The sequence below is a fragment of the Podarcis raffonei genome, chromosome 6, assembly GCF_027172205.1.
Source record: "Podarcis raffonei isolate rPodRaf1 chromosome 6, rPodRaf1.pri, whole genome shotgun sequence".
NCBI classification, from domain to species: domain Eukaryota; kingdom Metazoa; phylum Chordata; class Lepidosauria; order Squamata; family Lacertidae; genus Podarcis; species Podarcis raffonei.
Window position 1 is genome coordinate 1,573,045 of NC_070607.1, and position 20,308 is coordinate 1,593,352.

Below are 20,308 nucleotides of genomic sequence, written 5' to 3' on the forward strand. Positions count from 1 at the left end.
CTGCATATGTTTGGCCCAGGAAGCAAGAGATGGATGAGACCAGCTCTCTTTCAACAGGGGAGAATTGTTCTGGCACTCAAATGAACCTAGCTCATTGGGTAGGAAGGAGGCAGGTCTCTGATTCAAGGAACCTCATGTGCAGCGCAGTTGTCAGGATAAGATGGGGGGGTGGCCCCCTTGAGTATTCTTGGAGAAAAGTATGTACATGTTTGGCACAGACAGCAGGGGATGTATGACACCGGCTCCGTGCTGATGGGGAATTGTTGTGAGGCCAGAGAGCACCTGGCTTACTGGGCAGGAAGAAGGCTTGTTTCTGATTCAAGAAGACTTCAGCAGCACCCCTTTTGAAAAGAGAGAACCATTTCTCTTTTCTTTTCTCCTTGTTTCATTAATCGGGTCACCTGATCCTGTGATTAAATTCCCAGTTAAGAAACCAAACCAGCCTTCAAAGCCAGGCCAAGGAGAATCATAGAATCATAGAATCATAGAGTTGGAAGAGACCACAAGGGCCATCGAGTCCAACCCCCTGCCAAGCAGAAGATAACCAGTCCTCAAAATCTCCCTGAACCCTGATGAAAATGGTACCACCACCACCTTCCTCATTGCGTCTGAAGTGAAAGCCTAGGACTGAGAGTCGGGGGGGGGGCTAGTTGCAGCTGGCCTCTATCAAATTATATTTTTATAACTGAATAATGTACTGGATGAGGTTTGGCCTAGAACTTTTAAAAATAAATAAAAACAAAATTGCTCAAACTGTTTAAAGTTATGAACATGTATGTTAAGAGGAACAATGCCCCTGACAGAAGAAGGCTGCCAAAGTAAATGTGACCTGTCCTCCATTGTGACTCTCTCCCCTGCTGGATAACTTGGCAGAGAACTTTGGTAACAGCAACTATTTGAGGATTGCTAGTAAAGGTGAAAGGAGGGAGTTGTGGAAGAATAAAATATGTTTGCAGCAGCATTAAGGACAATTTCTTCTTCTGAAGTGCAGGTAGGATTTCTAATTCTTTCTGCATTCTGCTTCTATCGCTATCTGCCAAGATTTAGCAGTTTAGATGCTTCAAGGGAAATGGTTTGCATCATCACAAGAGGGGAATCACCCAGTTTTGTAGGGTCTTCTGATAAGATGCCCTCCTCAACGGATCCAACTCCTTGCTCCCCTCTCCATTAGAGATTCCTGGTGGCAAATTCAGCTGCCAGAGTATCAAGAAAGTGACTATAATCCCTTTTCTGATCTCCTCCTTCTTCTTCCTTAGGTTTCTGAGGCTGCACAGGCTGCTGGCCCCCTGCTGTCATGCCCCCAAAATCCACCCCCTGGTCTACAAGAAGGAAGGGGAGGCCTCGGAGGATGTGATGGTTATGAAGGACAGGAAGCCAGCAGCAGTAAAAGTCAGAGTCATCTATGTGTGCTCCAGTGATCAGGGGATGGATGCCACCAGCCCTGATTTGTAAGGCGAGAGATGACCTGTGTTCATGAGAAACTGTGAGGCCAGAGGCAAGTCTCTGATTCAAGAAGAGTTTAGGGACATCCTTTCTGAGTAAGAGAGAGCATCATCTATTTTCTTCTGTATTTTCTCATTGTTTCATTGATTTATCCTGTGAATATGTTCCAGGTTAAGAAACCACTCCAACATTCAAAGCCAACTTGGGGGAGGGGAAGCTTTAAAATATTCCAGCGTCCTGAAGCCTGATGAAAATACCGTATTTTTCACTCCATAAGGCGTACCTAGTTTTCAGAGGAGGAAAACAGGGAAAAAATATTCTGAATCAAATGTCGTACTAAACTACTGGTATATCAGAATGAGACTGAGAGGGACAGGAGCTGTATGTTTGCTTAGTGTGCACGCTCAAGGAGCCAGCATATCAGCTGAGACGCTGGGGGATTTGTGTCATTTTCCCCTCCCTCATCCCCTGCCCTCCAGTCCCCAGCAGCCTCCCTATTTTACCTCCTGGTTTTCACTGCGCCTGTGGCTCAGAGCTCGAGGTTGGGGTTTTTTTGCTGTGTAAAAGCGCTCCTCCTTGCAGCCTTCTACTTTGTTTGTACACGTGGCTACTGATATCAGGTTCAGTTTGAGTGATAAACAGCCACTGTCAGCAATAGAATGGAGCACAAAAAAGGGGTAAGGGCACTAGGACCCAGACAATGCTCAAATCTATCCTGCCTCAAAACAAGCTGCAGAAGTAAAAGGCAGTCTCCTGTCCCCAGAGGATCAGCTGAGACGCTGGGGGATTTGCATAATTTCCCCCTCTCCCTCATCCCGTGCCCTCCCCAGCCTTTTTTTTACTTCCTGGTTTTCACTGCGCTCTTGGCTCAGAGCTCGAGATTGGTGGGTTTTTTTGCTGCTGGTTGCTCACATTTTATCCTTCCCGATCCAACCCCCCTGTGCCCTGCCGTCCCTCTGCAGCCTCACTGCTCCGTTTAGGGAGCGCGCGGACCTTTGCTAGCTGAGGCTGCTGCAGCTGTTGCTGGCTACGCACCGCTTCTAAAAGCACCTGCTGGCTTTGCATCGCCTGCCTCCTCCTGGCTCGCTGTAAAGCAAGCCAAGGGAGAGCAAAGTGGGACAGAAGCCCTGTAAGCGGCTCCCACTTTGCTTGACTGACGGGAGCCATGGCTCTGGTCCAGTGCCTTCGCTCCATAAGACGCACAGGCATTTCCCCTTTCTTTTTGGAAGGAAAAAAGTGTGTCTTATGGAGCGAAAAATACGGTACACTTATTGTTTCTCAGAGAATAAGAATAAGTAAGTAAGTAAGAATAAGGAGTAAGAATAACTCCTTGAGGATAGTGAAGTGAAGGTCAAAGAAGGCGGACAAGAGTGTCGTTAACTATGGTACTGTCATGGTATTGACGGAGAATGAAGGGGAGGAGGAGAGACAGGCAGAGGAAGGGGGGCAGGAAGTGGCGGTGGAGGAAAGAAGGGAAAGCCAGGAGGAGGGATGGCTCACAGATGCTGGACCAGAGCCTCAACACCGGACAGGAAGTTCTGGCACAGACAGTGAAGCAATGCCTGTTCCGTCCGCCAAGGAAAGGAGAGTGTTAAAGAGAAGGGGACAGAGACATCACATGAAAACTCCACGCCTTTTCTGTTGGAGAAGGGGCAGGCGTAAGGCACTCCAAGAATCTGAGCCGGAGGATTCGGATGCATGATTGTAACCTGCTGCTTGTACATATGTAAAATAAAGACTGTATATATGTATCTCTGAGTGAGCAGAGGCATTTCTTGCGGAGAGCGTTCACAAGCCATCACAGGTACTCAGCAGAATAATTTCCTCTTGTAAAGTGTAAGGAGGATTTCTCATTTTTTCTGTATTCTGGTTCTATCACTATCCATCAAGATTTAGAAACATAGGGAGCCATGGCATGGTTAGATTATTTTAAAAAGATGATCCTTCGAACCAGTTTAGATGCTTTCAGGGTTAATGGCTTGTCTTTTTGCTTGTGGGCATAATCCAACAAAGAGCACAATCCCAAGATGTTTGGACAAGCTGTCCTCCTCAGTGGAGCAATATTTTTTGCTGCACTCTACGTGAGATATGCATGACAGAAAATTCATTTGTCAACACCCCCAATTCACTGCAGCTTTACAAAGCACGACGGCGCTTTTATTATGTTTTTATATATGTTGTAAGCCACCCAGAGTGGCTGGGGAAACCCAGCCAGATGGATGGGGTATAAATAATAAAAAATAAAATTATTACTACTACTACTACAACAACCCAGTTCCTCACCATCTCCTTATTCTGCCCTAGATTGAAAAGGCTGCATGAACTGCTTGTCTGCTGCTGCTGAAATTCTAAAATTCATCCCCTGGTCTGTGAGAAAGAGGAGGAATTGGATGAAGATGTGGCCTTAATGAATCTGGCTGACTGGGCAGGAAAGAGGCAGGTCTTAGATTCAAGAAGACTTAGGGACATCCCATTCAAAGAAGAGATAACCATTTCTCTTTTCTTCTGCCCTTTCCTATTGTTTAACAGGGTCACTTGACCCTGTGATTAAGTTGGCTACATACAATTTCTATGTTCATTCCACAATTGCATGGAGTTATATGCCCTTCATCACGTGAACACATGTTCACATGCAATTCTATCCTATGCATGCTCATTCAAAAGAGGAAGAAATGTCTACTTTCTTTCACAATATACCGTATTTTTTGCTCCATAAGATGCACTTAAGTGTGTCTGCGGCTCTTGCTGGCTTTTCCGCGAGGTGGGGGAAGGGACTGACGAGCTGGCTGTAATTCAAGCAAAGGGAAAGCCGCTTACAGGCTTGCTTTACAATGAGCCAGAAGGAGGGACGGAGGGCAGCCCCTTCCGCCCCGCCCCCCAGATGACCGTACCGGTAATTCAAGCAAAGGGAGAGCCGCTTACAGGGCTCCTGCCCCGGGGTCCCCTCCTCCTCTTTTTGCTCCGGTTCCAGCGAGGCAAGGCAGCTGCCCGCCACAGGCACGTGGCACAAATGTGAGCTCTCCCTCTCCCTTCCTTCCTTCCCTCCCCCTTCCAACTTGAATAAAATATTGGGGGGGGGCAGGTAAGCCCCACCTTACATACTGCAATTCAGCCTTTCTCAACTTGTGGGTCCCCAGAAGTTGTTGAACTACAACTTCCATCGCCCCTAGGCAGCAAGGCCAGAGCTCAGGGAAGATGGGAGTTGTAGTCCAACAACATCTGGGGACCAACAGGTTGAGAATTGCTGTGATCTCAAGACAAAGTGCATGCACACTATATCAATGACAATGCCCATCAACATATTGGGGGGGGACAACTCCCTCAAATATTTAATGGGGGGGCGAAGGCACCTTGGCCTCTAGGAGTTGGCTGCTATGCCTAGCAAGAAAGCAAAATGATGCATATGCTATAATATCAATAAACTTTTAGGGTGATACCGTAATTCTTTTTTTTATAGACTGTATGTTGGCTATGTTTACTATGATGCCATTAGTTAAAGGTATGGTCAGCACTCAGTGGTAAACACTGGAGATACCGTACATTACTGACAGCTCCTTCATCACTGTATTTTCTTGCAGAAAACCTCCCCCATTCTGATAAGGATAATAAAGCGGAGAAGACTAGCATATAAGATTCCTTTTAAACTAGAGGTAGTAAAATATGCTAAGGAGAATGGAAACAGAGCAGCAGAGAGACATTTTAGGCCACCTCCAACTGAAAAAATGGTAAGAAAGTGGAGGAAACAGGAGGATCAGCTGCAAAAAGCAGATAAAAGTAAGCACACTTTTCGTGGAAATGCTGCAAAGTGGCCACAGTTGAACGTGGCCATGAAAGAATGGATCACACATCACCAGAATAATGGCTTCACAGTCTCTACAAAAATGATAATATATGAAGCTAAACACATTGCTATAGAGAAAGGCATTCACGATTTTACTGGATCACCATCATGGTGCTACAGATTTATGAAGCAATAAGGCCTTGCTATGCGCACCAAAACTAGAATTGCACAAAAAATGCCAGAAGAATATGAATCTAAGATTCTGTCTTTTCATAAATTTGTAATTGATGCTAGGAAGAGAAATGGGTTTGAAATTGGCCAGATTGGGAATATGGATGAAGTCCCACTAACCTTTGATGTGCCATCTAATAGGACTGTTGATCTGAAAGGTGTCAAAACTATCATCGTGAAAACCTCCAGACATGAGAAAACCCATTACACAGTTGTGTTGTCTTGCTGTGCAGATGGCACCAAATTGCCACCCATGTTAATTTTCAAAAGAAAAACATTTCCAAAAGAAATGATTCCACGAGGAATTGTTGTACATGTTCATGAGAAAGGATGGATGGACGAAAATGGAATGAGAGTATGGGTTGAAAAAGTGTGGTCCAAACGTCCTGGAGGGCTTTTGAAAAAACCTGCCTTATTAGTACTGGACCAGTTTAGAGCACATATTAGCAAAACAAAAAGGTGCTTTGAAGAAGTGAAGACTCATCTAGCTGTAATTCCTGGAGGTCTTACCAGCCAGTTGCAACCTCTCAATGTTTCCGTCAACAAGCCTTTTAAGGTCTTTATGTGAGAAGAGTGGAACAAGTGGATGGCTGCTGGTAATCATGATCTGACACCCACTGGACGAATGAAGAGGCCCACTATCACTCAAGTTTGTGAATGGGTGAAAACATCATGGCACTCCGTGAAGGAGGAAATTGTTGTCCGGTCATTCAAAAAATGTGGCATTAGCAATGTTTTGGATGGAAACGAAGATGGTATTTTATATGAAGATAGCGAAGAAAGTGATGTCAGTGATTGTGAGCAACTGAGCTTCATAAATTCTGACTCTAGCACTGATGAGTTCTTGGGGCTCACAGAAGACTAGAAGAGTACTCGAACCTTAAAGTCTCTCTTCATTTGTTATGACAGTGATGATGGTTCTTAATGCCACTGTTGACTGCTGTTCACTTTACATGGTTGTAATATGATTCTGATATACCGGTTGTTTATTAAATAGTTTAGTACAACATTTGATTCAGAATATTTTTTTTCTTGTTTTCCCCCTCTAAAAACTAGGTGCGTCTTACGGTCGGGTGTGTCTTATAGAGGAAAAATATGGTAAGTTTACAGCCTATCACTTCTCAGACACACTGCATGCATCTATAAATGCTCTTATCACTCAAGTTTTATTAATTACAGGCAACTCCTCACTTGCGCACTATATACTTGTGCACAACTGCGCCCATGAGTGGCACCGTGAACCCAGAGGCGGCGGAAGAGAGCTTGACAGTCCTCCAGACTTGCGAGGAGATCCTCCCCAGGGCTGCTCAGCCTCCCAGCCTAACAACTGACATGTGGGGTAGAGCAGCAGCCGCTTTCCCATGCATCAGCCGTTAGGCAGGGAGGCTCAGCAGCCCGTCTGCTGTGCCTCCAAACTCTTTGGTGTTCTCTTTAGGCTCTGGGGAGGGTCTCCTTGCAAGCCATGAGGACTCTCCAGGGGGCTCCCCACTTGGGGCCCCGGAATATCCCCAGTGTAAGTGGGGCGTCACCTGTGTATTATATCAGGAAACGATAGGGGAAATGTGGGTGGGGTACACTGATACCTCCCCTGAATTTTACCTGTCTTGACCTGTATCTCGAAAAGAATACAAACAGCTACTTAACAATGCTCTCCCCATTTCTAATGTATTAGTTCACAATTAATTGCTCTCCATTCCAGGAGTGCTGCTGCCCCACCAGAGAGCCCAACCGCCAGAGCAGCAGACACCCAGCGCCTGCCCACCATGCCGTGACTGCTGCATTCCACTCCTGGTATTTTACAGTCAAACACAAACAAAAACCAGTTTGCCAAGCTTGATAAGCAGCAACAATAAATACACGTGCAGTTTCGCATTTTAAACTTGCTCTTTTCCTCACTTCAATGTTTTGTTTTGCTATGGGATGACAACTGGATAAGACAAGAGAAGCTGGGTATCCGAATGGAGAGAATGACTGACTGAAGGGTAGAACAGAGTAGTTCTGAGTAATCTTCCATGATCCCAATGGAGATTTATAAGATAAGACCAGACTTATGGTCACCCATTTTTGCAAAACTGTTTTCACACATTAACAGCTCAGGACGCATACCAGAAGGGTGGAAGCTGAGTATAATTGCCCCAATATATAAAAGGGTGATAAGAAAAACCCTGCCAATCATAGAGCCATTAGTTTGTTAGATGTAGCCTCTATATGTCAGGCTCCTTCTTGGGAGACTGGAAGAATGGGCAGACACAAATAAGGTGATATCTGAAGTCCAGGCAGGTTTCCAAAGAGGGAAATCCACATTGGACCAGTGCTTTGTGATGAACTTTCTGCTATGTAAATACATCCATAATTTGAAGCAAAAATTATATGTCGCTTTTATCAACCTAAAGTCAGCTTTCGATACGGTCCCAAGACACGCATTGTGGCAAAAATTGGAAAAGACAAATATAGACCTCCGTCTATTATTTCTCATCAAAACATTATATACTGACACATCGATACAAGTAAAGGTGGATCTGGCTGGCCATCTTACTACTAGAATTAAGACCAATACTGGAGTCAAACAGTGATGCATTTTGGTGCCTTTCTTGTTTAATTTTTATATTAATGACATGGTTAAAGAACTGGAGGGCCTACTGTTTGCCCCTGTCACAATTCTTGACCAAAAATTCTCAGTCTTAATGTATGCTGATGACCTAGTACTCGTATCTAGAACCCACTTAGGCCTGAGACGGCTGCTTGTGAAATTAAGTTCATATTGCTTGAGGAATGATTTATCTATAAACTACAATAAGACGCAGGTCATTGTATTTGGGAAGCGCCTTAAAAAGCATGCTTGGCACCTGGATGAAGACATCATAAACCAAGTAAATACGTTTAAATATTTGGGATTGGTTTGTTCAGAAACGGCATCCTGGAATATACAGCTATCCAATATTAAATTAAGGGACGTGGGTGGTGCTGTGGTGTCAGGGAACTGCCATCGGAGAAACAGGAGGTGAAAGGGCTCACAGAGGCTGAGAGAGACTTATCAGCTGGGGAGGGAACCAGCAGGGGGAGAGGAAGAGCTCCAAGGGAAAGTGAGTCGGAGGGAGGGCTCAGAGACACTTCCAGCGAAAATAGCGGGGAGGTTTCAGGACCTCCCATAGGGACACCCACTCCTCGCCGGAAACTGTCACGCCGAGAGTCCAGAAGACGCGTTTCCGTTAAGGAACTTTTATGCTGGAAGAAGTTCCGTAAACGCCCACTGTCCGATTCTACGAGCGACTGATGGAGCCATGCTTAAGGAGCTCCGTCACAGACAGAGGTTTGTGGACTTAGCCAAACTCTGAGGGACTAGGACTTTACGCACAAGCAGCTCATCATCCCATCACAGCAATCGGACAGTCCCTGAAAGCAGCTTGTGCAGAGAGGCATCATGAGAAACCCAGCCGGAACCGGGGGAGCAGGAGGAGCTGGAGAGGGTCCAAGCCTGGAAGAAAGGTACCGGGTGTTGAAGGTCCAGCTAGCGCTGCAAACGGCGAGGCTAGAGGAGAGGAGGGCGCAGGATGCAGAAAAGGCAAAAGGCGCCCCACTAGCAAGAAAGATGCCAGGATTGGTGCAGAAGTTTGGGGGGGACCCCAGGAACTATCAAGCCTTTAGGACAGAGATGCAGTATGCTCTCAATCTGCAGTTTGACGACTTTCCCGACGAGGCATCGCGAGTGGCGTTTGTGGTTGGCCATCTCGAAGGGGGGGCGAGAGACTGGGTTAGACCCCTGATGGCAGGGAATAGTGAAATGCTGAAGGACACGAGGAAGTTTTTTCGCGCCATGGATTTGATGTTTTCCAGCGAGATTGAGCAGGGAGTGGTGCGCAGACAATTGATGGCTTGTAAACAGGGGAGCCGATCGGTTCGTGAGTACTGGACTGAGTTTACCATGCTGATACATCAATTGGGGTGGGACCTATCGGCGGAACCCATTCAAATGCTTTTCGAAGAGGGGCTTTCTTCGGCGGTGAAAGACGAACTTTCCCGGGCGCCCAGGGTGGAGTCTATGGACCAGCTGACCAAATCAGCGCTGACCACTGGAGCGCGCCAGGAGGTGAGAGCCTTGGAGAAGCGGGAAGGGAAAGGAGAGCGTTGGAGGGATTTCCGCATTCCAGAGATTCCGGAGCCAAATTTCCCGCCAGGAGAGCCGATGGAAATTGGAACAGCGCGCGCGCGCAGTTTCAAATCCCAGTGAAGGGAGGAAGAAGGAGGGGAAGAGCACCAAGAAATGTTATCTCTGCCAGCAGCCAGGTCACTTTGCCAGAGTCTGCCCGCAAAGAAAGGAATGGCAAGGGATGGCGGGAGCTGTTGGGGGAAAGGAGGAGGGAGTCCAGGAGCAAGTAAAAGCCAACGCCTGGCTGCCACCGTCAGGGCACAGCAGCCAGGCCAAGGAGCAGTAAAAGTGCCCACGCCGGAACCTCCAAGACCAGCCCTAGTGATAGAGGTGTTGCTAGAGCTGGCAAACGGACACCCACTAAAGACAAAGGCGCTATTGGACTCAGGCAGCTCCTGTAATTTTATGAGTAAGGAGTTTGCAGCTGAACACCAGATACAGATACTCCCTTTAAGTAACCCCCTGCAGGTGACCACGATCGATGGGAGGGAGCTGTTGGGAGGAGAAGTTAGCCTACAGACCGTCCCAATGGTTATGAGGGTGGCCAGGCACACCGAAAGGATAGCGTTCAATGTGGCCACCCTGGGAGGGGCTCCCGTTATTTTGGGAATGAGCTGGCTAGCGTTGCATGATCCGCTAGTGGGCTGGCATCAGAGAGTGGTCTCCTTTGGGTCAGCACATTGCCTGGAACACTGCAAAGAGGGAAAGGCGCCGGAAGGGGCAAAAGCCTTTCTAGCAGGGACGGAAGTAACGGACAAAGGGAAGGTGCCCAAACAATACGCTGACCTGAGCAAGGTCTTCAGCGAAAGGGAAGCAGATAAACTACCACCGCATAGAGCCTTTGACTGCCAAATCAACCTGGTCCCTGGAGCCCAGCTCCCAGTGGGCAAGCTGTACGCCATGTCAGACAGGGGAATGCAGGAGTTAAGGGAGTTTATTGATAAAAACCTGAAGAGAGGCTTCATCAGAGAGTCCAGAGCGGTGGGGGGCAGCCCAGTGTTTTTTGTGGACAAAAAACACACGGATAAACCCAGACTTGTAGTGGACTTTAGAGCCTTAAATGCAGTGTCAGAACCAGTGGCTTTCCCCATGCCCAGAATTGATGACATTTTGACCAGGGTGAGGAAGGGAAAGATATTCACTAAACTGGACCTGAGAGGGGCATACAACCTGATACGGATACGGAAAGGGGATGAATGGAAAACCACCATGTTCACCCCTTTGGGGGCTTTTGAATATTTAGTTATGCCCTTCGGATTACAAGGAGGCTCAGCATGTTTTCAATCGTTCATGAACCACGTCCTGGGACCTCTGCTCTACAAGAATTGCGTGGCCTTCCTAGATGACGTGTTGATATATTCAGAGAATGAGGAGCAGCATGTAAAGGATGTCAGGGAAGTGCTGAGCCAACTGCAAGCAAACCAGCTGTGGGTGAAATTGGAGAAGTGTCAGTTTCACACCAAGGAGGTGGAATTCCTGGGGTACCGCTTATCAGACAAGGGATTAGCCATGGATCCAGGCAAGGTCCAGGCGGTGCTGGAATGGAAGACACCAAAAACGAAAAAGGATGTGCAAAGGTTCTTAGGGTTTGGGAACTTTTACCGTAAGTTCATCAAGAACTTTGCCCACTTAACGGCTCCCATCACGGACTGTCTCAGAAGCAAGAAGAAATTTGTTTGGACGGCGGAGGCGGAGCAAGCATTTGAGGAATTGAAAAGGGCATTCGCTTCGGAAGAACAGCTCCTGCATGTGGATTTACAAAAACCAATGAGAGTGGAAACTGATGCATCAGACCGGGCGGTGGGGGCGGTGCTTCTTCAGCCGGGGAAGAATAAGTCGGAGTGGAGACCGTGTGCCTTCTTTTCGCGTAAGCTAAACAAATCCGAGAGGAACTACACCGTATATGACCGAGAACTACTCGCCATTCACGAAGCGTTCCGGAGATGGAGACATTTACTAATTGGTGCACAGCATAAGGTGCAAGTGTGTACGGACCACAAGAATTTGGAGTATTGGAGAACGGCACGAGTGCTCAACCAACGACAAGTGAGGTGGGCCCAGGAGTTCTCCAAATTCCATTTTGAAATTTGCTATGTGCCAGGTCCAGAAAACGTCAGAGCGGACGCTCTCTCACGCAAACCTGAATATTTGGAGGGGGAGGGAGCACCTGAAGAGAGACATATCATCCCAGAGGACCGCTGGGTGTGTGGGGCGGCCTGGGTGGGGCAAAGGGAACTGGTAGAGGGAACGGTGAATGATGAATACGCTCAGAATAAGCTCAGAGGTTTAAGGAGAGAGGGAGAAGACCCCGGAGGTTTTGAAGAAAGAAACGGGGTATTGTATTACAAAGGGGCACTTTATATACCCGAAGGGGAATTGAGGGGGAGAGTACTCAAACAGCTGCACGACAACCCCACAGCGGGGCATTTTGGGCAACACAAGACCATGTGGTTGGTGACCAGGGAATTTTGGTGGCCCAAGGTGAGGGAGGATGTACGGGAGTATGTAAGAGGGTGTGACCAATGCCAGAGAGCCAAAGGAGAAAGGCGGGCGCCGGCGGGGTTATTAGAACCGTTACCCACACCAGAACGACCGTGGGAGGCGGTATCGATAGATTTTATGACTGATCTGCCGAAATCCCAGGGGAAAACCACCATACTGGTCGTAGTAGACCTGTTAACTAAGATGGGCCACTTTGTAGCTTGCTCACATGCAGTCACGGCGGAAGAGACAGCGAAATTGTTTGTAGAACATATTTTTAGGCTACATGGCGCCCCCTTGAGGGTGGTCTCCGACAGAGGGAAACAGTTCACGTCCAGGTTCTGGAGGAAACTTATGAGCTTACTGCACGTAGAGGTCAATTTTTCGACTGCCAGGCACCCTGAGACCAATGGGCAGGCGGAGAGAGCAAACAGTATCCTCCAACAATACCTGAGGTGTTATGTCAATGACAGAGAGAACGATTGGGTCGAAAGGTTGGCGCTAGCGGAATTTGCCTACAATAATGCGGAGAATGTGTCCACCGGGATGAGCCCCTTTTTGGCTAATTATGGGTGCCACCCCAGGGCGTTTCCAGGGGGAGGAGGGGAGAGATGGAGTGTCCCGGCCGCCGAACATTTTGTAGAAGAAATGGAAGCGATCCATCGTCAACTCCAACTCAACTTAGAAAGGGCCAAAGAAGAATATAAGAGGCAGGCAGACAAGAGCAGAAGGGAAGGTGAAACCATTAGGGTGGGGAGTCAGGTCTGGCTGTCAACCCAAGGGTTGCCGTTCAAGGGGGGTTGCAAGAAATTGAGACCCAAAAGATTGGGACCATTTGAGGTCATTCAACAGGTCAACCCAGTGGCTTTCAGACTCCGGTTACCGAACCACATGAAACTGCACCCAGTATTCCACAGGTCATTACTGTCACCATATAGGGGGGAAGGTGAAGGGGTCTCCACACGGGGGCCAGTCTTAGAAGAAAGGGAAAGCAGCAACCATGTGGCGGAGATCATCGACTCCAGGTGGAAGGGTAATCAGGTGGAGTATTTGGTCGCGTGGGAAGGGGAACCGGAGTCGGAAAACACCTGGGTGACGGCAGAAGAGGTCAGTGACGAGATCTTGATCGAAACGTTCCACCAAAGGTTCCCCAGGAAACCTCAGCCAGTAGCGAGGTTCCGGAGGGAGTACTTTGGGACCACCGACGATGAGGAGGAACTGGAAGGATTCAGGGAATCGGAGTTGGAAGAAGGAACAGACTCCGATGAGGAGGAGTACTTAGAAACCGGAAACAGCAACCGGTGGAGGGAAGTGTTCGAAACTTCGGAAGATGAGGGAGGTTCTTTCAGGGGTTTTGCTCCCTCGCCTCCCGCAGAGGAGGGAAGGGGAGGTGGTGAAGGGGGCCCTGGAGGGGAGGTGGATGTCAGGGAACTGCCATCGGAGAAACAGGAGGTGAAAGGGCTCACAGAGGCTGAGAGAGACTTATCAGCTGGGGAGGGAACCAGCAGGGGGAGAGGAAGAGCTCCAAGGGAAAGTGAGTCGGAGGGAGGGCTCAGAGACACTTCCAGCGAAAATAGCGGGGAGGTTTCAGGACCTCCCATAGGGACACCCACTCCTCGCCGGAAACTGTCACGCCGAGAGTCCAGAAGACGCGTTTCCGTTAAGGAACTTTTATGCTGGAAGAAGTTCCGTAAACGCCCACTGTCCGATTCTACGAGCGACTGATGGAGCCATGCTTAAGGAGCTCCGTCACAGACAGAGGTTTGTGGACTTAGCCAAACTCTGAGGGACTAGGACTTTACGCACAAGCAGCTCATCATCCCATCACATGTGGGTTAAACCACAGAGCCTAGGACTTGCCGATCAGAAGGTCAGCGGTTCAAATCTCCGCCACAGGATGAGCTCCTGTTGCTCAGTCCCAGCTCCTGCCAACCTAGCAGTTTGAAAGCACGTCAAAGTGCAAGTAGATACGGTGGTACCTCGGGTTAAGTACTTAATTCGTTCCGGAGGTCCGTACTTAACCTGAAACTGTTCTTAACCTGAAGCACCACTTTAGCTAATGGGGCCTCCTGCAGCTGCTGCGCCGCCGGAGCATGATTTCTGTTCTCATCCTGAAGCAAAGTTCTTAACCTGAAGCACTATTTCTGGGTTAGCGGAGTCTGTAACCTGAAGCGTATGTAACCCAAGGGACCACTGTAAATAGGTACCGCTCTAACGGGAAGGTAAACAGCGTTTCTGTGCGCTGCTCTGGTTTGCCAGAAGCGGCTTAGTCATGCTGGCCACATGACCCGGAAGCTGCACGCCGGCTCCCTCAGCCAATAAAGCGAGATGAGCGCCGCAACCCCAGAGTCGGTCACGACTGGACCCAATGGTCAGGGGTCCCTTTACCTTTAATATTAAATTGCAAGCCTTTAAATCAGCAAAAGCTAGTTTGAAATTTGATGCTTGTAAAGGTGGAAATCTGGTCAACCCAGCTCTATCTGTGTATAAAGCAAAAACAATGGCCCAGATTTTATATGGTGCAGAGGTTTGGGGTACCTCAAAGGTCTCTGGTTTGGAACCCCCACAGAATCATTTTTTAAGAGTTCTTTTAGGTTTACACAAAGATGTGCAATCTGCCATGGTCAGGTTGCAAACTCACATATTGAGCATAGAGAGCCAAATAGATAAAAGAATCCTTTGTTACTCGTTTAGAGTTCAACAGATGGACAACACTAGGCTACCCAAAAAACACCTGATTGAGCTCTCGAATGGATTACCCTTTAAAAACTGGGTACACCATGCTGCCCAACTGATGGACAAATATGACCTCTCAGTGACTGAGATCAAAGAACTTCCCTTATATTCCCAGAAAAATATCTTTAAACGAACCATAAGGGCAGTGGCAACTAAAAACGATCTAAACTCTATGTACACATTATATTTATTGCACATTATATACACCCCATTATATTTTAAACTTAGAGAGGCCTAGGAACACACATCTTATTTTAATGAATTGACTTTTGTGCAACTTCGGAAAGCTTTCACAGTGTTACGATTAAGTACAATAAACTCTGCTTGTAGAGATGGGAGACACAAAGGCATACCAAAAAAGGAACGTGTCTGCATTAGAGGATGTCCTGAAGTAGAAGACCTTATGCATTATACCTTGCGCTGCCCCTTATATAATGAAGCAAGAGAAAGATTTTTAGCACCTATAAGGACAAGGTCCCCTGGCCAGAACCCCTCTGACATGATTTTATATCTCCTCACACAGATAAGTATGCGACCTGGCGTGTAGCACGCTTTGCAACTGCCGCTAGGAAAATTAGAGCAAATTATATAGCCAAGGTAGCCACCAACTGTAAAGGAGATGAATTTATTTGACCCTATCTACATCAAGCTATATTCTATCTTTATCACCAAACTCTGACTATAATTGCACATTGTATTAATTAACATTATTTTTTAATATATTAGTGGCCATGTGATGTTAGCTTATAAATTTTATTGTTTAATGTCTTAACTTGTACATTAAGGTACTTTTATAGCTCTGTTTAGAGTAGGTAATGTTCTGACAATATATAAATGTTTTAAGTTTTTTTATCAATCTACTATATTTTCTGTTAATTGTTGAATGATTCTGTGTACATTGCCGCAGCCTTTGGCTATGTGCAATAAAACTGACTGACTGAGTAATCATAGCAATTAGGCAATCAGGGACCCAAATGAAACAGCACAGAGATAATTAAAAATTGCACAGGTAATCAGTTAACGCACAACAGGATAATTGAAACAAATAAATTGTGATTTGATTTTGCTGAAGGTGTACGTTTGCCTCCTGGCTTGGGACTGCTAAAAGAGAATCTAGAGAAAATGGGATGGTCCATGAATCATAGACACTTATTCGGCTACTCTAGTGTAGCTGTCATTGGAGGGTTCTGAAGCTGCCTCATTCCAGCACAATTAAGATCCCTTTTCGCTTGGCTATTTGATCTTTGAACCTGTGGCTCATGAGAAACACTTATTAAACTTCAGCTATAGGCTGAAATGCCACAGAAATATTGCCTGAAGCAAAATGTGGAGCACAGTTGAGAAGTTCCTCCTTAATTTGCAGTGAGGGACCCTGAGAAATGTTCAGGGAAGCCAAAAGAATTCTGAAAAGACCAGCGAAGGAGTTTCACACAATCCTAATAATAATAATAATAATAATAATAATAATAATAATAATAATAATAAATTATTTATACCCCGCCCTCCCCAGCCAAGACCGGGCTCAGAGCAGCTAACAACTAATAATAAAAACAAGTTGATTAAAATACAATTTAAAAAAAAATAAGATACAACATTAAAACATTAGGATGCAGCCTCATTACAGGAGGAGAAAGGAAAAAGAAAGAGGGGGAGGGAATCAAATTGGCTCCAAGCCAAAGGCCAGGCGGAACAACTCTGTCTTACAGGCCCTGCGGAAAGAATCAGATCCTGCAGGGCCCTGGTCTCACGAGGCAGAGCGTTCCACCAGCCCGGAGCCAGAGTTGAAAAGGCCCTGGCTCTGGTTGAAGCTATTCTAACTTCCTTAGGGCCCGGGACCACTAGGGTGTTGCTATTTATGGACCTTGAGGCTCTCCGTGGGGCATACCGGGAGAGGCGGTCCCGTAGGTACGAGGGTCCAAGGCCGTGAAGGGCTTTAAAGGTCAAAAGCAGCACCTTAAATCTGACCCTGTACTCCACCGGGAGCCAGAGCAGCTGGAGAAGCACTGGGTGAATATGCTCCCATGGCAGAGACCCCGTGAGGAGCCTCGCTGCAGCATTCTGCACCCGCTGGAGTTTCTGGGACAGCTTCAAAGGCAGCCCCGCGTAGAGCAAATTATAGTAGTCAAGCCTGGAGGTGACCGTCGCATGGATCAATCCTAGCCATGGCCAACCTGCTCTAACCTCTCCATGAGCCTCTTTCCTTCACCATGTCCCACCGATAAGAAGCAGGGATCGAGGGAAAACACTACAGCAGACAGGATGATGGGAGATCAAAATATTGCAACTTCAGTTACATAATTTGCCACAAAGTCAATATATTAGGCAAAACTAATGTCTTAGGTGTATCAAGATAAAACAAAATTTGATCTCTAATATGGTTGCTTCAAGTGTTAAAGCATGAAGCCATTTTTAGACAAGTGAGATTTGGAGTAGTTGTTCTGCAGTTGTTTAAGAAGCAGGAACCCTGAACTAACCAGTATAAACTGGCTTGAAAATCTGTTTTTGTGCATAATGGAGATCAGTACTACATGCAGAAGATGCTATTTCCCTGGGAAAATTTAAGCTTCTCCAACCTGCTTCTTTTTAATTTTTAATTTTCATGTACCACAATCCCTACCCCATTTGTTGAAATGAAATATTTTATTGCTGCAACTCTCAATTACCAAATGATGCATTAAATGTAGGCTCACATCTACCAGCGAGTCTCTGGGCATATTTTGGGGTGGGGGTGGGGGAGGGGAGGAAGTACCTAGTCCCCAGTATTTTGGACTAGGTGGACCTCAGTCTGATTCATCAAGATTAGATCTAAATTTTAAGCAACAGCGCATGCTTACAGCAATAAAAAATGTCTATCAAGTCAGGCCATTGGTCCATCGAAGGGAGTGTTGTCAACACTATCTGGCAGATGCCTTTCCAGGGCTTCCTAGGAGACGTCAGGGATGGAACCTGGGACCTTCCATGGGCAAAGCAAGTGCTTCTGCCACTGAGCACCAGCCCTTCCTGTTGGTCACTCAACACACTTTTTAACTGTTATGACATCCTGAGAGTGCACGCATGCTTGAATATGTTGGTCAACTATGGAGGTGCTGTTAAGAAGTGCAAAAAAAGAACTGAAGGCAACCCACCACTACTTCAAAGCAGCGGTCTAAAATAATTTCGGACCCAAGGCCCACCTTGCAACATAGGACCCAAATTTCTCTTTTTTCTTTTCTTTCAGTAAGCATGCCCATCTTTCTACTTTCTTACTTCCTCCTCTTTTCTTCATTTTCTTAAGGGGGAAATAAAACACTAAACCAAAAGGAGACAAAGAAGAAAATGTGACAGCAAAGTCAAAGTGATTCACTTTAGACATGGGTACATTCCTGATCTTTAAGTCCTGAACCATTGCTTGAAGACTAGTGATATAAAACACATTTAAGCATAACTATTACATATTAAGAGATCTTGAAGCTTTCTAGGTATTTGCAACAAAAGTACACAAATCAAAGCCTGAAAAGAATCCATATTTGTCACGATCACTGTTTTCTCTCTGCCTTTGTAGTGTTTTGGATGTCCAAAGTCTCCACTTGTAGTGAATATTGTGTGCATGTTGCTTCATACGGCATAGGAAGTTCCAAGGTGCATTGTGGTAAAACAGATGTCTACATTTAGCTCCAGGTGTTTTCTGTTTTTCTCTGTATGCATGAGATCAAAAAATTACTTTAAAATAACTAAATTATCCAGATTTTTAAACCACCCAATGAGCTTAACAAAGAGACTTCTGCAAATACTTACGGTAACTTGCCAACTCCTGAAAGGCTTCTTGTTGTAGCCTATGGACCGCACTAAGCTTGAATTCACACAGCCGAGAAATAGTGTATCCCAGTTCCTTAGTTCCAAATCTGAAATCATAACATAAGCAGTCTTTGTGCTCGAAAACATGCCTGTGTGGTCCTTGGCCACATGAGAAATGTTAACGGATTTAAAAACACATACAATTTGCATGAGTTGTTTCAAGCCAAACTTACAAAAGAACAAGAAGAAACTCTAGTGATCAAAAAGAAAGATCTGACGCCATCAGATTTCTCAGAAGACAGGGAAGCAACGGACTCCTTCCCCAATCTAGGGTGCTCTGAATTTCTTGGCCTACAACTTCCATCATCCTTGATCATTGGACATGTTGGCTGGAGCTAATGGGAAGTATAGCCCAAAACATCTGGAGGGTACCAGCTTGGGGAAGACGACTCTACTTGTTAGAATTCAAAATAATAATTTAGATAAGGACTGACATGCCTGCTATTAGAATATGTCAGGGGCAAGAACTCGTCCTAGAGCCAGGTGAGTAAACCAGGAATTTAAATCATACAGTTGACAGAATCATTAAATATAATAACTTGACCAAAGAAAAAGCACACAAACTATGGACCCTTCCAGACTGGTGGGGTTTTCTGTGGGCACATCCGCAATGTGTCATTGGCACAACAGTGCATTAGTGGTAGCTGCATACTGACCCATCCATGCCCCCGTCTGCTTTGTCAGATGTTCTGTGACGCTTCCTCAGCATGACTGCTGCCTGGAGGGGCACGCTTCCACTGTAGTGCAGCAAAAGTGGCGTGAAATAACCACATCCTGGAAGATCTGTGGTATAAAAGGGTACAGGATTTCAGCAGGAAGGTACAGGACACTTACCAATTGGAAATGAAGCAGTGTATCTGCCCAAACCTTTTGAGGCACAAATAGTATTGAAAGCAGGACTGCATGCAGCTGTCCCATCAGAGGCACAAATTATTGTGAATGCACAAGAAAAGGATGTCTGGAGGGGTCCTAGGATAAAAACTTTGGATAGGCTGAGGTAACTGGAGGTCCCTGACCCTAAGGACACATCCTATTATTATGCATCTTAACTCTTTCTTGAAAGCCGTGGGCAAATACCAACCCTGGTGCCTATATTCTACCTCCATCAACTGGAAAATGGAGTAAAGACAGCTGCTGTGCTCAGGAGCTTGAGGGCTTCCCATAAGCATCTGGCTGGCCACTGTGAGAACAAGATATTGGACTTGATGGGCCCTTGGCCTGATCCAGCAGCCACGCTCTTACGTAAAGAGCTATTGAGGCCAGTTCCCCCAGCACCAACAGCAACAGAGTCTCTATCAGGTTTTGCCCCTTATTTGCCTCTCAGGCTTATAGAAGGGCGGGGATCAGCAACTGATATTCAGAAGCATTACTGCCTCCAACTATAGATTATTTTAAAAGCTGGCAACACATCCTACTGTTAGCCACTTATTCAATGTGTAGCTGATGTTTTGTAGATAAAAGAAAGTGCCTCCAATAATAAATGAACTATTTCAGTCACTACTAAACCAAGAGGTGCTGTGGGGGGGGGCGGGGGGAGCCCAAACTAAAGGGTCACCATTTGAACTATTGCAAGGGGGGAAAGGTGCAGGGTTGGTAGGAGATAAAAGCTGGGGAAATGTCCACTCAGCCCCACCACTTTGCAGCTGTTGAACAAA

The 20,308-nt window shown here is 46.4% G+C and overlaps 1 protein-coding gene across 4 annotated transcripts in view; it reads right to left on the bottom strand.

The window, feature by feature from the left end:
• Window positions 1-756: 756 nt before the first annotated feature.
• Window positions 757-20,308, bottom strand: part of TSEN15 (tRNA splicing endonuclease subunit 15) — a 37,015-nt gene continuing 17,463 nt past the window's right edge. The window contains exons 5-7 of one of the 4 annotated variants that reach the window (XM_053391095.1): window positions 18,594-18,700; window positions 17,993-18,107; window positions 757-1,726 (exon numbers count right to left, since the gene is read on the bottom strand). The gene's annotated coding sequence lies outside the window, so the exon portion shown is untranslated. Of the gene's footprint in view, window positions 1,727-17,992; window positions 18,519-18,593; window positions 18,701-20,308 lie in introns of all 4 variants that reach the window. The other 3 variants (XM_053391091.1, XM_053391094.1, XM_053391092.1) reach the window with 3 other exon arrangements.